This window comes from Capsicum annuum, chromosome 1 (genome assembly GCF_002878395.1).
Source record: "Capsicum annuum cultivar UCD-10X-F1 chromosome 1, UCD10Xv1.1, whole genome shotgun sequence".
NCBI classification, from domain to species: Eukaryota; Viridiplantae; Streptophyta; class Magnoliopsida; order Solanales; family Solanaceae; genus Capsicum; species Capsicum annuum.
The window spans coordinates 183,195,933-183,208,747 of NC_061111.1; the positions used below are offsets into that span (position 1 = coordinate 183,195,933).

The following is a 12,815-nucleotide window of genomic DNA, read 5'->3' on the forward strand; positions in this document are numbered from 1 at the left end:
GGCTTCGTTTCTTCATAAGAAAATCCAAAGGATTTCTTCTCAATCAAAGATTTGAATTGATTTCTTGATTGAAAGATTGCATCATATAGTATGTCAATATATGGTGCAACCTTCTTTTCACAGCCATACATGTCCATATCAAATATATCCATGTAGAGGGTGTCATCTTCTTTCCTTTTTGCTTTGTCATATAGATGTTATTGTGATTAATTTGTCTTTCATATGCCTTATATTTGGGGTTCTAATGATATCCATGATTTATGCTATTCCAAGTTCAGTGTCAGCTCATTTGTGAGTGGATGCTTGTTTCTTTGTGCGAGATATTCTTAGAGATTGTAGGAGATCCTAGATTGATTTCTTAAGGATCTTTTTTTATGTGACTGTATCTTTAGTGTATCCTCCAAGATATTTATTTATTATTTTGTCGTTATTAAAACACATTATGGGAGTATGGGGATAACAATCTATCCTTTTTTTTATAATGACAAACAACAAACATCAATTGACTTCTTTGTTCCTATAGTCGATTTGATCCCCCTTTCTTGCTGGCTCCCTTATCTTGGAGCATCAATTGACTTTTATTTTTTTGTAGTGGATTTGCTCATCTTGACTCGAAAGCCTCTTTGATGTTTTCCTGACTTGAAAGCATCTCTAATGTTTCCCTCTTCTCACCCTTTTGACATAATAAAAAAAGCAACACAACAAACAAAACATACAGGCAAATAGAAACAACAGTCACATAGCATATAAGCAGTCAAGGTACTTAACCAAAAGACATGTGGCAGACAGTGTTTAAAATTATTTTACAACCCAAAAGAAAAAAGGGCAGGAGCCCTTTTTGAGTACCAGTCATTATTTTAAATATTGGCAAAAAAATAGGTAAGAGTATTATGCATGTGTGATAGAAACGCTTATAGAATTTCTTGACATTCTTTGAAAAGAAGGAATATGAATTCTGGACTGATATTCCAAAGTCGTCATTTGAGGAGATGGTTTCAAACTTTATGGATTCTATGCGAGTAAACAACTTATTAAATATCTTGACGTCTTCCTGCTTGAATCCGTCAATAGTCAACCACACTTTGCCTACATCAGTGCTTGTGTCCTTCCCTAGCTATAACATCTTGGAAGTCGACTCTTGAAGTAGTATCCATTCTTCCTCAATTGTCTTTAGTCGATCCTTGAGCTCCTCCAATTCCTTCAACACAGGAAGGATGGGGTTAGATACTGACTTGCTTACTATAGGAAGATTTGATTTTGCTTTTGCGGAGTCCTTCTTACCCTATTTATTTTCCACCAAGACGTAGCCCATGTTGGCGAAGGTCTTGGAATCATAAGTGGCAGAGACTTCCACCATTGGGTATGCACATAGATTAATGGAATAATATAGGAGGATTCTGATAATCTGCAGTCCATAAGGCAGATTAGCGGAGGCATGATCATCGGTAGCACGTTCAACCATATATTCTCAAAATCAAATGACCCAATTTATCTTGTATTTTTTTGACTATGCAGTATAACACAAACACATCTCGATACATTGCTAAGAGAGCTTTTTCTGAGAATCAGTGTGGTGGCGATGATATGAGCCATGATACAATACTTAAAGCAGAGAGAAAAGGGACCAATGTTGGATGAAATTATGTCCGGATCAGACACAACCATTTTTTCTTCCTCAAAGCTGACTTCAAAATCTTCGGGCTAGGAGTTATTCATAAAGGGAATTACCCTGAAGAATTTTGTATCAAAAACCTTTTCAAACAAAAAATCATTGAGTATGATTCTTGTGCCAAGAACAAGAGTTTCCATTTCACTACTGTCTGGAGAAAGGTAGAGGTTTGCATAGAACATACGAGCATGGTCCTCATACACTTCAAGTCCACAGAGACCAAAAACTAGAGATGAGTCTTGAAATTTAAAAAAGAAACTTACATTGAAATGTGATTTGTTTAATTAAGAGAGATTCACTATTCGACCGAGAGTAATTGAGCGGTTTTTAAAAGTTGTAAACTTGTCTCTTTGTGAACCAGTCCAAAATTTATGCATTTCTTCTGAAGGGAGAGGATCTAGATGAGTTGAACAAGGTTTCTTGACTGATGAATTGGGGCTTGGGGAAAAGCATTTTTAAGTGATAGGTGAGTACCGAGAATGCAAAGAGAATTTATCAGAAGAGCTGGAGATAAGGACAGGATCATGACTATCAGAGTGAAAGTGATAGTAAGGAAGGGCTTTGGTGAGATTGGCCATGGAAAGAGTTCTGATCATTTGAGAGAGACAAAATATGGACAGGGGTTTTAAAAGGGGAAGAGGGAGATGAAGAGGTGGTATATGAAGCAGGGAAAAGTGAATAGGGGAAAAGTGAAAAGATGAGAAGTGAATAGAGGCGACTGCTGAAGTGAAAGGACAAAAAATGTGTGTTAGGGAGATAAAATGGTTAAGAAGCGGTAATTAAAGAGGGAGAGAAAAGGTGGTGTGGAAAGAGGTAAAAATACTGATGATGCTAATTCAAAAACAGGTTTACCAAAATTAAAAAATTACAAGTCATTAAAGGGTAAAAATAATGAGGATGTTAAAAATAAATTTACCAAAACTAAGGGTTACAAATCATAAATGTTGGTAATACCAAGCCTTTTTCGTAAATAACAAAATATTTTTTCTAACAAAGGTTTAGTAAAAATATTTGTCAGCTGATTTTTGGAATCAACAAATACTAGGGAAAAATTGTCGCTTTCTACATGATCTCAAATAAAATGATATTTAATGTCATTGTGCTTAGCTCTAGAATGATGCAACGTATATTTAGATAAGATAATAGCACTAGTGTTGTCATACATTACAGGCACAAATTCAAAAGACAAATTAAAATCAAGTAATCGATGCATAATTCATAGAATTTGAGTGCCGCAACTTCCAACGACTATGTATTCAGTTTCAGTAGTTGCTAGAGCAACTAAAGTTTGCTTCTTGCTATGCCATAAAATCATGGCATTACTAAGAATTTGAAATGTTCCACTAGTGCTTTTTCTATCATTCTTATCACCTACAAAGTCAGCATCTGAATATCGAATTAAGTCAAAATGAGAGGAATGAGGGTACTATAGTCCAATATCTTATGTTCTGATGAGTTATCAAATAATTCTTTCTACGGCAGTCAGATGAGACTCTTTGGGAGCAGACTAGAACCTTGTACACTTACACACGCTGAACACGATATCTGGTCGGCTGGCGGTTAAGTAGAGGAGTGATTCAATCATTCCTCTATATGTATTTTTATCAATATCTTTTTCAGATGAGTCTGAATGAAGATTAGTGAAGGGACTCATTGGTGATCCATAGGCCTTTCCCTTTTTCATGCTAAACTTTTTGATAAGTTCCTTCATATATTTGGCTTGACTGATAAAAGTACCTTTGGGAGTTTGCTTGATTTGTAATCCCAAGAAAAATGTGAGCTCATCCATAAGACTCATTTCAAACTCTCCTTTCATTAAGTTTGCAAAATTCTCACACAATAAAATGTTAGGACTACCAAAGATAATATCATCAACATAAATTTGCACAATGAGTAAATTAGAGTCAAGCTTTTGGGTGAAAAGAGTTGTATCAATTTTACCTCTGTGGAAATTATAGTTTAACAAGAAAGTACTCAACCTCTCATACCAAGATTTTGGAGCTTGCTTGAGATCGTAGAGTGCTTTTGATAGTTTAAAGACATGATTTGGATAAGATAAATTTTCAAAGCCGGGAGGTTGTTTTACGAAAACTTCTTCATGGATAAACCCATTTAAAAGACAATTTGACATCCATTTGATATAATTTAAAGCATTTGAAGGCAGCAAAGCTAACAAAATTTGAAATATTTCTAACCTTGCTACAGGAGCAAAGGTCTCGTCATAATCAATACCTTCTTGTTGGGAGTATCCTTAAGCTATAATTTTGGATTTATTTCTGATAACCTTACCTTCTTCATTTAATTTATTCCTGTAGACCCATCTGATTCCAACTACGGAGCAGTTCTTGGGTCTTTCAACTAGATTCCAAACTTGATTGTATTTAAATTGTTCTAATTCTTATTTCATGGCCTCGATCCAGGACTCATCTTTAAGGGCTTCATCAACCTTCTTAGGCTTAATTTAAGATACAAGAGGTTGTAGCCGACTCATCGTTTAGAAGCTCAGGAGTTATGTTTGCTTTGGCTCCTGATTGTAGATCATTTACTTCTCTTCGTCAATACTCAAACTCATAAGAGAGTGTTTAGCTTCATCAAATACAATATGCATAGATTCTTCAGCACATAAAGTTCTTTTTTATAGACTCTATACGCACGACTGGTGGAAGAGTATCCAAGAAAAATACCTTCAGCACTTCGTGGGTCGAATTTTCCTAAATTATTTTTACTGTTGTTATGGATAAAGCATTTAAATCCAAAAGGATGAAAGTAACTTATGTTAGGCTTTTTCCCTCTCTATAGCTCATAAGGAGTTTTTTTTAGGATAGGTCTAATGAGACATCTGTTGAGAATGTGACATGCTCTGCTTACTGCTTCTGCCCAAAAATAATCTGATAGATTATGTTCTAAAAGCATGGTTATTTTAGTTTCTTGCAGCTATTGTTTTTTTCATTCCACCATACCATTTTATTAGAGAGATCGAGGAGATGAGAAGTTTTGAGAGTATCTATTCTGACCATAGTATTCCTTAAAAACTCTATTTTCAAATTCTCCTCCATGATCACTATGAAATAGGTAATGAAATGTCCTGCTTTTCTTTGTACTTTTCTACAAAAGATCTCAGATTTAGTGAATACTTCATGTTTGCAAGCAAGAAACATTACCCAGGTAAAACGAGAATAATCATCAACAATAATAAATACATTTCTTTTTTCATCAACTCTTGCGATCTTGATGGGGCCAAACAAATCCATGTGTATTGTTTGAAGGGGTTTGGCGGCAGTGACAATGTCTTTAACTTTCAACGACGTCCGAGTCTGTTTACCCAATTGGTAAGCATCATAGATGTGATCGTTTTCAAACTTGAGTTTTGGCAGACCTTTCATCAGTTCAAATATCAAGAGTTTATCAACGGCATGCATACTAACATGTCCTAAGTTTTTTGTGCCTCAACCAAGTTTCGTTGGTTTTCACAGTGAGTCAAGTTAGAGTAGCAAAGTAAGGATTATGAAGAACATAAATATTGTCAATACGTTCAATGATAAGATAAATGCCTCTCTTTTTATGTTTGATAGAGGTCTCCCAGCTTTGAAGGAGACTCTGAATCCTACATCGTATAGTTGACTGATACTGAGCAGGTTGTGTTTAAGTCTGCCATGGGATATACTTCAATGATTTCGCATGAGGAGTTGAGCTTCACTGAGTCGACTCTAATGACGTCACCTTTGGCATTATCACCAAATTTGATTGATCCTCCTTCTACTTTCTTTAGAGAACAAAAATTATTTTTATTCCTGTCATAGTCTGGAACAACCGCAGTTGATGACCCACATTCTTTTCCTATAGTTTTTATGAATATGTCCCTGCAAAACAAGAAGATCAATTTTGTTTAGGTACTCAAGTAGTCCTGGGTCCTTGAGGGTTAGATGTATTTCCTTTGGGTCTCCAAACCCACACACCTTTATATCTTTGTCTACAGTTATGTGATTTGTGTTCCTTCTTACCACAGGTGTAACAGACTGATCTTTGAAAAGAAAAGGATGTGTTAGCTGACTCAAACGAACTTGATTTTGTTTTAAAAGAGTTAGATCTTATGGAACTTTGATTTAGTCATTTTCCAATGCTGTTTAATTGTATTTTCACATGATCAAGTTCTTCTTGAAGTAAGTCAGATTTGATTTGACATGCTTTAAGTTTAATTTGTCAGTTCCTTCGTTCCTCTTCAAGCTTTCGTTTTAATCGAGCTTCCTAGTTTTTTTTTCTTGAGCAAGTTTATTGTATTCATTAATAACCTTTTGAAGTTCATCAGTAATCATATCAAGATTTTCTTGAAGACTATTGTAATTATGACAATTGTAGGGTCTTACCTCACTTGATTAACCTTGTGCCAAAAAGCATATCTTGGCTGCTTATGTTTCTTCTTATGTTTCATCTTCATCACTCCATGACTCAAAGTTTTTGTGTTTTCTAGATGATCTTCTCCTCAACTCTGGATAGTTTTGTTTCATACGACCTAGCTTTCCATAGTAATAACAACGATCATTATTCCTTGTGAATTTATTATTTTTAAACCCCTGTGGTCTCTGTTGCCTTTGTTTCAAAATCTGCCTTACTCCACAATTTATAAGAGACATACCCTCACTATTATCTTCTTCCAGAGATTTTTTTTCTCTTCAGTTGTTACAACATTGAAGGCCACTGGTTTTTTTTCTCATTGTTGTACCTGTTGATATAATTTTATTCATAGGCAATAAGATTACCTCGTAGTTCGTTATAGGTCATATTGTGGAGGTCTCCATCTTCTAGAACGGCAGCTTTGGTCTCGTATGCTTTTGGAAGGCTTCTCACGAGTTTTTGAACTTGCAGACTGTGTGGATAGATCATCCCTAATGACTTCACTTCACATACAATTTTACTGAATCTAGCAAATATTGATTGCACACATTTATTTTCTTCTATCTTTAAGAGCTCATACTCATTAACCAGAGCATTGATTTTTGCCTTTTTGACTTTGGTGGTTCCTTCGTAAGTTACTTCTAATTTGTCCCACATTTCTTTTGCAGTTTCATAGGTTGATATCTTGTCATATTCTTCACCACTAACTGCACAAAGAAGCAAACTTATAGATTTTGCATTAGTTTAAATTACCTCTTGTTGTTCCTCGGTGACTTCAAAGTTTTCAAAGTCTTCCACGTCAGCACTACTTGATTCCTTGTCTTTTTGGTTTTCTTTCAGTCCTGGAATGGGCTTTGTTCCCTTCTTGATGACAATCCAGGCCTGGAAAATATTTGATTGAACAAAGATTCTGAATCTATTCTTCCAATAGGAGTGGTATTTTAAAGTATGGTGGTCTTGTGGAAAAGTGCTTGAAGAAGGGCACCTAGAATTTGATAGTTTTCCATTGGATCTTTACTCACGTGCGGTTAAGCAACATTGTTAGTAAGACCCGTTCTGATAACAATTGAAATTCAAGAGAAGAGATGGTGAATTGAAAAATTCCTTTGAGTTGACTGATAAGTATTCATAGTCAACTCACCTATAGATCAGTATACTTAACGGAACAAATTAGATTTAAATAAATAAGCAAGTAAACAAGTTATTGAAATAGATACACAAAGATTTATCTTGGTTCAAAATACCAATACGGTACCTACTTTCAGTCCCTTTGAGTTTCAAAGTCTCCTTAGAGATTTTTAAAGTAGAGTCGGAGTACAAGTGCAGTGAACAAGTTTTGAAGCTTATTTTGATTTTCAGATCTTGTGACACAACCTCAATCGGTATGACTAAGTTGACTCGATCTTACTCTTGTGTAATTATTGTAAACTAAGAAGTACAAAGCTTTATTGAGACTAAGATTGAGATGCACCAAGAATTTCCTTTGAAGTTGCGTAAGTGATTCAACCTTCAGTCTTTTTCTCTTATATCTCTCAGCCGCTTCGACTTCTTATCTTCATAAGGAAACCCAAGAGTTTCTTCTCAATTAAGGATTTCAATTGATTCCTTGATTGAGGGATTGCACCATACGGTATGTCCATATCAGATATGTTCATATATGATGAAACCTTCTTTTCGCAACCATACATGTCCATAGCAGATATATCCATGTAGAGGGTGTGATCTTCTTTTCTTTTTGCTTTGTCATGATAGATGGTATTGTGATTGATTTGTCAGTCATCTGCGTTATATTTGGGTATCTAATGAAATCCGTGATTGATATCATTCCAAGTTCAGTGCCATCTCCTTTGTGAGTGGATGCTTGTTTCATTGTGCGAGATATTCTTGGAGATCCTAGATTAATTCCTTAAGGATCCTTTTTTATGCGACTGTATCTTCAGTGTATCCTGCAAGATATTTGTTTATTAGTTTGTCGTTATTGAAACATATTATGGGAGTATGGGGCTAACAGGGTTGTCACATACACTCCTTATATATTTAGCATCTTTGTTGAGTTTTTTCCCACTGCATGGGATTTGTCTATAATTAGAATTGAGGTTTACTCCAACTTATCGGGATTTCTCTAAATTCAGTTTAAACTCTAACCAACACCAACAAGGATGACACATGAGGGGCTCTGTTATCATTTGTAACGGCCTAACCTGCTAATGATATTGTCCGCTCTAGACCTAAGCCTACACGACTTTAAAACACGTCACTAGGATGTAAGGCCTTTTTACCTTTATACCTAACTTATCTCCTACGTTGTTGATGTGAGATTTCTTATCCTAAGTTGGGGTGTCACATTTCTTTTGAATACATGGTTCTAACATTCTTTGTATGATATACTTATTGCTCTTGCTCGGTTGACTTATGAGTACGTATCCATATTTTTGTACTCATACTACTTTTGCGACATCTTCGCTGAAACAGATCCTAGTAATAGCAGCCCTCGTTGACCCTAATCGTTCGAAGTTGTTTCTGATTTGAAATTATGGTGATCTCCTTGTGTTCAAAGTCATGGTCCAACTTCATGTGTGTTTCCTTTCTATCTTTCCTATTTCATAGAAATTTTGATGTACTAGAGTTATATTCGGCATCTATAAGACCTTGTACCGATGACGCTAAGTCTTGAGATGGTTTCATTTCTACATTTCGTAATTTTAATTATGAAAGGGTTGTAAGGCTTATTATCTTACTGCTTATTTCTTCAACATTTATTTATAATGTTTTTTATGCTGGTGAAAAGTTGGCTTACCTATACCGTGGGTTAAACTAGATTTCATCATAAACTTTGATTTTGGGTCGTGACATATTTTAAGACTAGCTTCTTTTTAAGCACGTAGATATGATATATTTTACTATTGTGATGCATGCGGATATATAACGTATTCTGCTACAAATATATTATATACATATGGCTACACTTATTTACACACACAAATATATTATATTTCAGTATAACTATGTGTTTGAATACAATTTGTTCCACTACATTTTGAAATTTAAATGCTGCTACATTCACAATTAAGCAAAACCTCGCCATGTATAGTATTTTGGGGTGAAACTACAGCTATATTATAATTTTTTCCTATATATAATATATGAGGATTGAATGTAGGTTCCACAGAGGCCAAGTCAACCCAATACAACTTGGCACGTCCTGAATTATTTGCTTGTCATTGACGTCTATGTTTCATGATTAATGATTAATGCACTCAAGTGGAGTAATAATTGAACACCTAGCTTCCTCCCCCAAATTATTACTAACAAACAACTACTATATTATTTTAATTAAGCAGAATAATTTGAATTTGTTACCTAATCAACACGAGACTATGACCTCGATTCTATGTTGTTTCACATAATTCACAAGTAATTGTATCTTAAATTAATTTTAGATTGCAATAATATGTGTGTCCAAAATCTTCTGGTGAATTGCATTTCATGACTAACCAAATTAAAAGTTTTCAATCCACTTCTAGTTCTTGAAGTATAGTAATATTTATTAGTTGCCTCCACGGGTTTGTTGGTATATATGTAGTGGCGGATCTATCTTCTTATTTATGTAGTGGCGGGTCTATCTTCTTCTGAGCGAGTTGCAGAGCTATTTTTTCTTTCTTTTATTCTATCTGTCTTGCTTGATTGGTTAAAGCATTTTTGAGTGCTGATGGTACTCCTTTGGATGGTTTAACGCGACTAGCAGATTACGCAGTGTTCAATCAAATAATTGACACTGATTACGATTTGAATTGTCTTCCCGGCTCAATGGAAAGAAAACCCCGTTCTACAATTCATCAAGACGAAACTCATGTCTTTCCTCCAAATACCATTTTCTTTTCCTTAGCCGACGAACAAAACAACGAATTCAACCGCAGATACCTTTTAGCTAGCGCATGCTAAAAAGAACAAGTAAATACCCGTCTCATGTTTGACTCTATCTGTAATGTTGATTGTCCGTGAAAAAATCTTCTCTGTGAAAATTATTTTTGTTCATTTTCTTGCGTTTTGTTTAATACAAATTTAAAGAACATGCATGACATTTATTAATGTTAGCGTTGATTAATGAGTGAGATACATAGAATGTTCTGGTGGTCACTACTGGAAATTACCCCTATGGCAACGAACTTTTTGGCAACGGTTAACAAAGCGTTGCAATAGGTGGTCTATTGCAACACTTTCAAGCGTTGCCAAAAATAATTGTTCTATTAGCTACAATTTAACCCTATAACTGTCGCTTTTGACATTAAGCGTTGCAATAGGTAAATGAAATAAGCTATTGCAATGCTTATAATTTTATTCCCTCCATTTCACTGCCAATTTTATTCAGTCCGCCAAAAATAAAGTCTTTTTATAATACTAAAACATTTCAACACTGCCTCTACGGACGATCCAGTACTACTCAGTGCTTAAACATTTCAACACAAACACAGCTACAAAAGAGTGATTTCAACACTGGTGCCAGTGATGAGCTGCGATTGCGATTAGGGGAAAAGAAGAAGAGGGGAAACAATATAGTTCTGAGGCACTTTGCAATTAGGGCTAATTTTGTTTCAGGTAAGTTTGTTCGATTGATTTTTGCGATTAGTGGAAATTTACGTTTTTTGGACCTTCATTTTTCCTGCTTCGTTTGTGGGGTTTTCACTAATTGTGTATATCATTGTTCTTTTGAGATTACTTGCTTGTGGGTGTTAGGTATTTCAGCTATGTTTGCTGTTAATTTCTCTAATTTTAATTGTGGGTATTCTGTATTTCCTTGAATTTGGTGTACTTTTTGGGTTTCTAAATTGTGGGTATCTTACAGTTTCAATTTTTGCTTGATTTGAGATCTAGGGAGTTTTCTTTAAAGAGGGTCATGAGACTGTCGGGAGCTTTTATCTCAATGTCTGAAATGGTTTCTGATTCTTCTGAAGTTGTTAGTGTTGTGTCTAAGGATTTAAAAGAGCTTTTGCAGTCTGATTCTGATGAAATTCCTAGGAGTTTGAAGCAGTTACCTAAAATTGCAAGATATGAGGAATTTTCCAATTCTGTGGTTAGAGTTTCGCTGGCTCTAACAGTTGGGATATTAAGGGGGTATGGGAGTGAAAATAAGAGTGAGATTGAGGAAGTGGGTGCTTCAAGTTTTATTGATATGGATAGAATGATGAGTACTGTTGGGACAAGATTTGTTTCTGTTGTTGTTGGTAGCTTTGCAAGGAACTTGGTTTTGGGATGAGGGGTTGAATGGGAATTGTCAGTTTTTGGTCCCGTATATGAAGGAGAATTCATCAGAAATGCCATGATGGATTGATGTGGTTTATACTGATAGATGTAAACTAATGATTGCTGATTGTATCCAGAGATTCCTAAGATACTAACCAGCTCATTTGGGGAATAGGATAGGATTTGTAACAATACATTTGGAAGTCAAGTATGTGGTCATCCATTTCATTCTAATTTTGTCTTTTGCTTGTAGCTTAATTGGTGGTGTTTGGCCACTTTGTGAGCCTAAATTATTCCATTTGGTACATACAACCCCTATTAATATACGTGACAGGTAACTCTGCCTATAAGACTTAGACAGATAAGATTAAATCACTTAGCTTGCCTCGATTGAGATTTGAATTGTGGTCTTATTTGATTATAGTTTTTTTGGATTGATTTCTTGTAGGTTCTAGTTACACTACTTGGGTTCACTGATATTGTTATTGTTGGTTCACATTTTTGAATAGTCTAAGCAACCTAGATAAAAGATATCGTTAAGTTTGCAACCTCAAAAACCTAATAATTTTGTTTTTCTATTCGGTGACGTGTTTTTAGTATGGATTGCTTATGTCTGTTAAACTGTTAAAATTTTTGGGTGATCTGATGGTACTTTAGGGTCTGTTTGTTTTGACAGTGTTGGTTTTGGATGAGTTGTATCTGAATAGAGCTGACAGTGTTGGTTAAAAAGAATTATCGTTTGTTGGTTTTTACTTCTGATTCTTCCAAGGAAGCTACGGAAGGAATTGCTTATCAGTGGAGATACATGGTTGAAAATGAGCGTAAGTGCTAAATCAGTGTGCCCTTTTTGGTGATTTTAGTTTTGTGGGATGGTTCTTTAGCAATCATATGTGGTAACGATGTTTTAGCTGGAGACCCTGGAGTGGCACCTGGATCATGCTCCAGTCATAAGGAATCGAAACCACTTAATTCCAGAAGTGCCTCTCTGTTTCTAATGAATTACTTTCCCACAATTGCTGTACAAAACGGAGCCTGCAAAGAGCATTCAACTCAACTTGTTGATACTGCTGCTGCCGGTTACAAAGCAGCAGGCAACATGATGCCCAATTATGTGGCAGTAAACTTTTACATGGTATTGAAATATTTACTTCTTACCGATGCTGGTGCTATTACTAAAGATTTTCAATGCTGACTGATGAAAAAATATCCTATACAGAAGTAATGGAGGAGGAGTTTTTGATGTTTTAGATCAAATGAACGGTCGGACACTGTGTGGTTGCCCTACGGTCACAGCATGCCAGGTTTTCTATCTTTTCTCACATACTGAAATATTGGATAGTAGTTTTAGAACTGTAAACAAGGGTCCATATGACAAAGGTTCACTCTATGAAGAGAGTTAGGTGGAAGAACCATAATTGAGCATCTCTTTATTAGCTGATTATGAGCTTGAATTATGTTGCCTGTAAGTGATGCAATTTTTTCAATACAGACAGTAGGAGAAGGTAATGTACTT

The 12,815-nt window shown here is 35.3% G+C and overlaps 1 long non-coding RNA gene across 1 annotated transcript; it reads left to right on the forward strand.

Annotated features, from left to right (window-relative positions):
- Positions 1-7,829: 7,829 nt before the first annotated feature.
- LOC107842397 lies at positions 7,830-12,604 on the forward strand. Its single transcript, XR_001665749.2, has 4 exons — positions 7,830-10,657; positions 11,979-12,123; positions 12,211-12,434; positions 12,519-12,604. It is a non-coding gene; the product is annotated as an uncharacterized LOC107842397 (long non-coding RNA).
- The last annotated feature ends 211 nt before the right edge of the window (positions 12,605-12,815 follow it).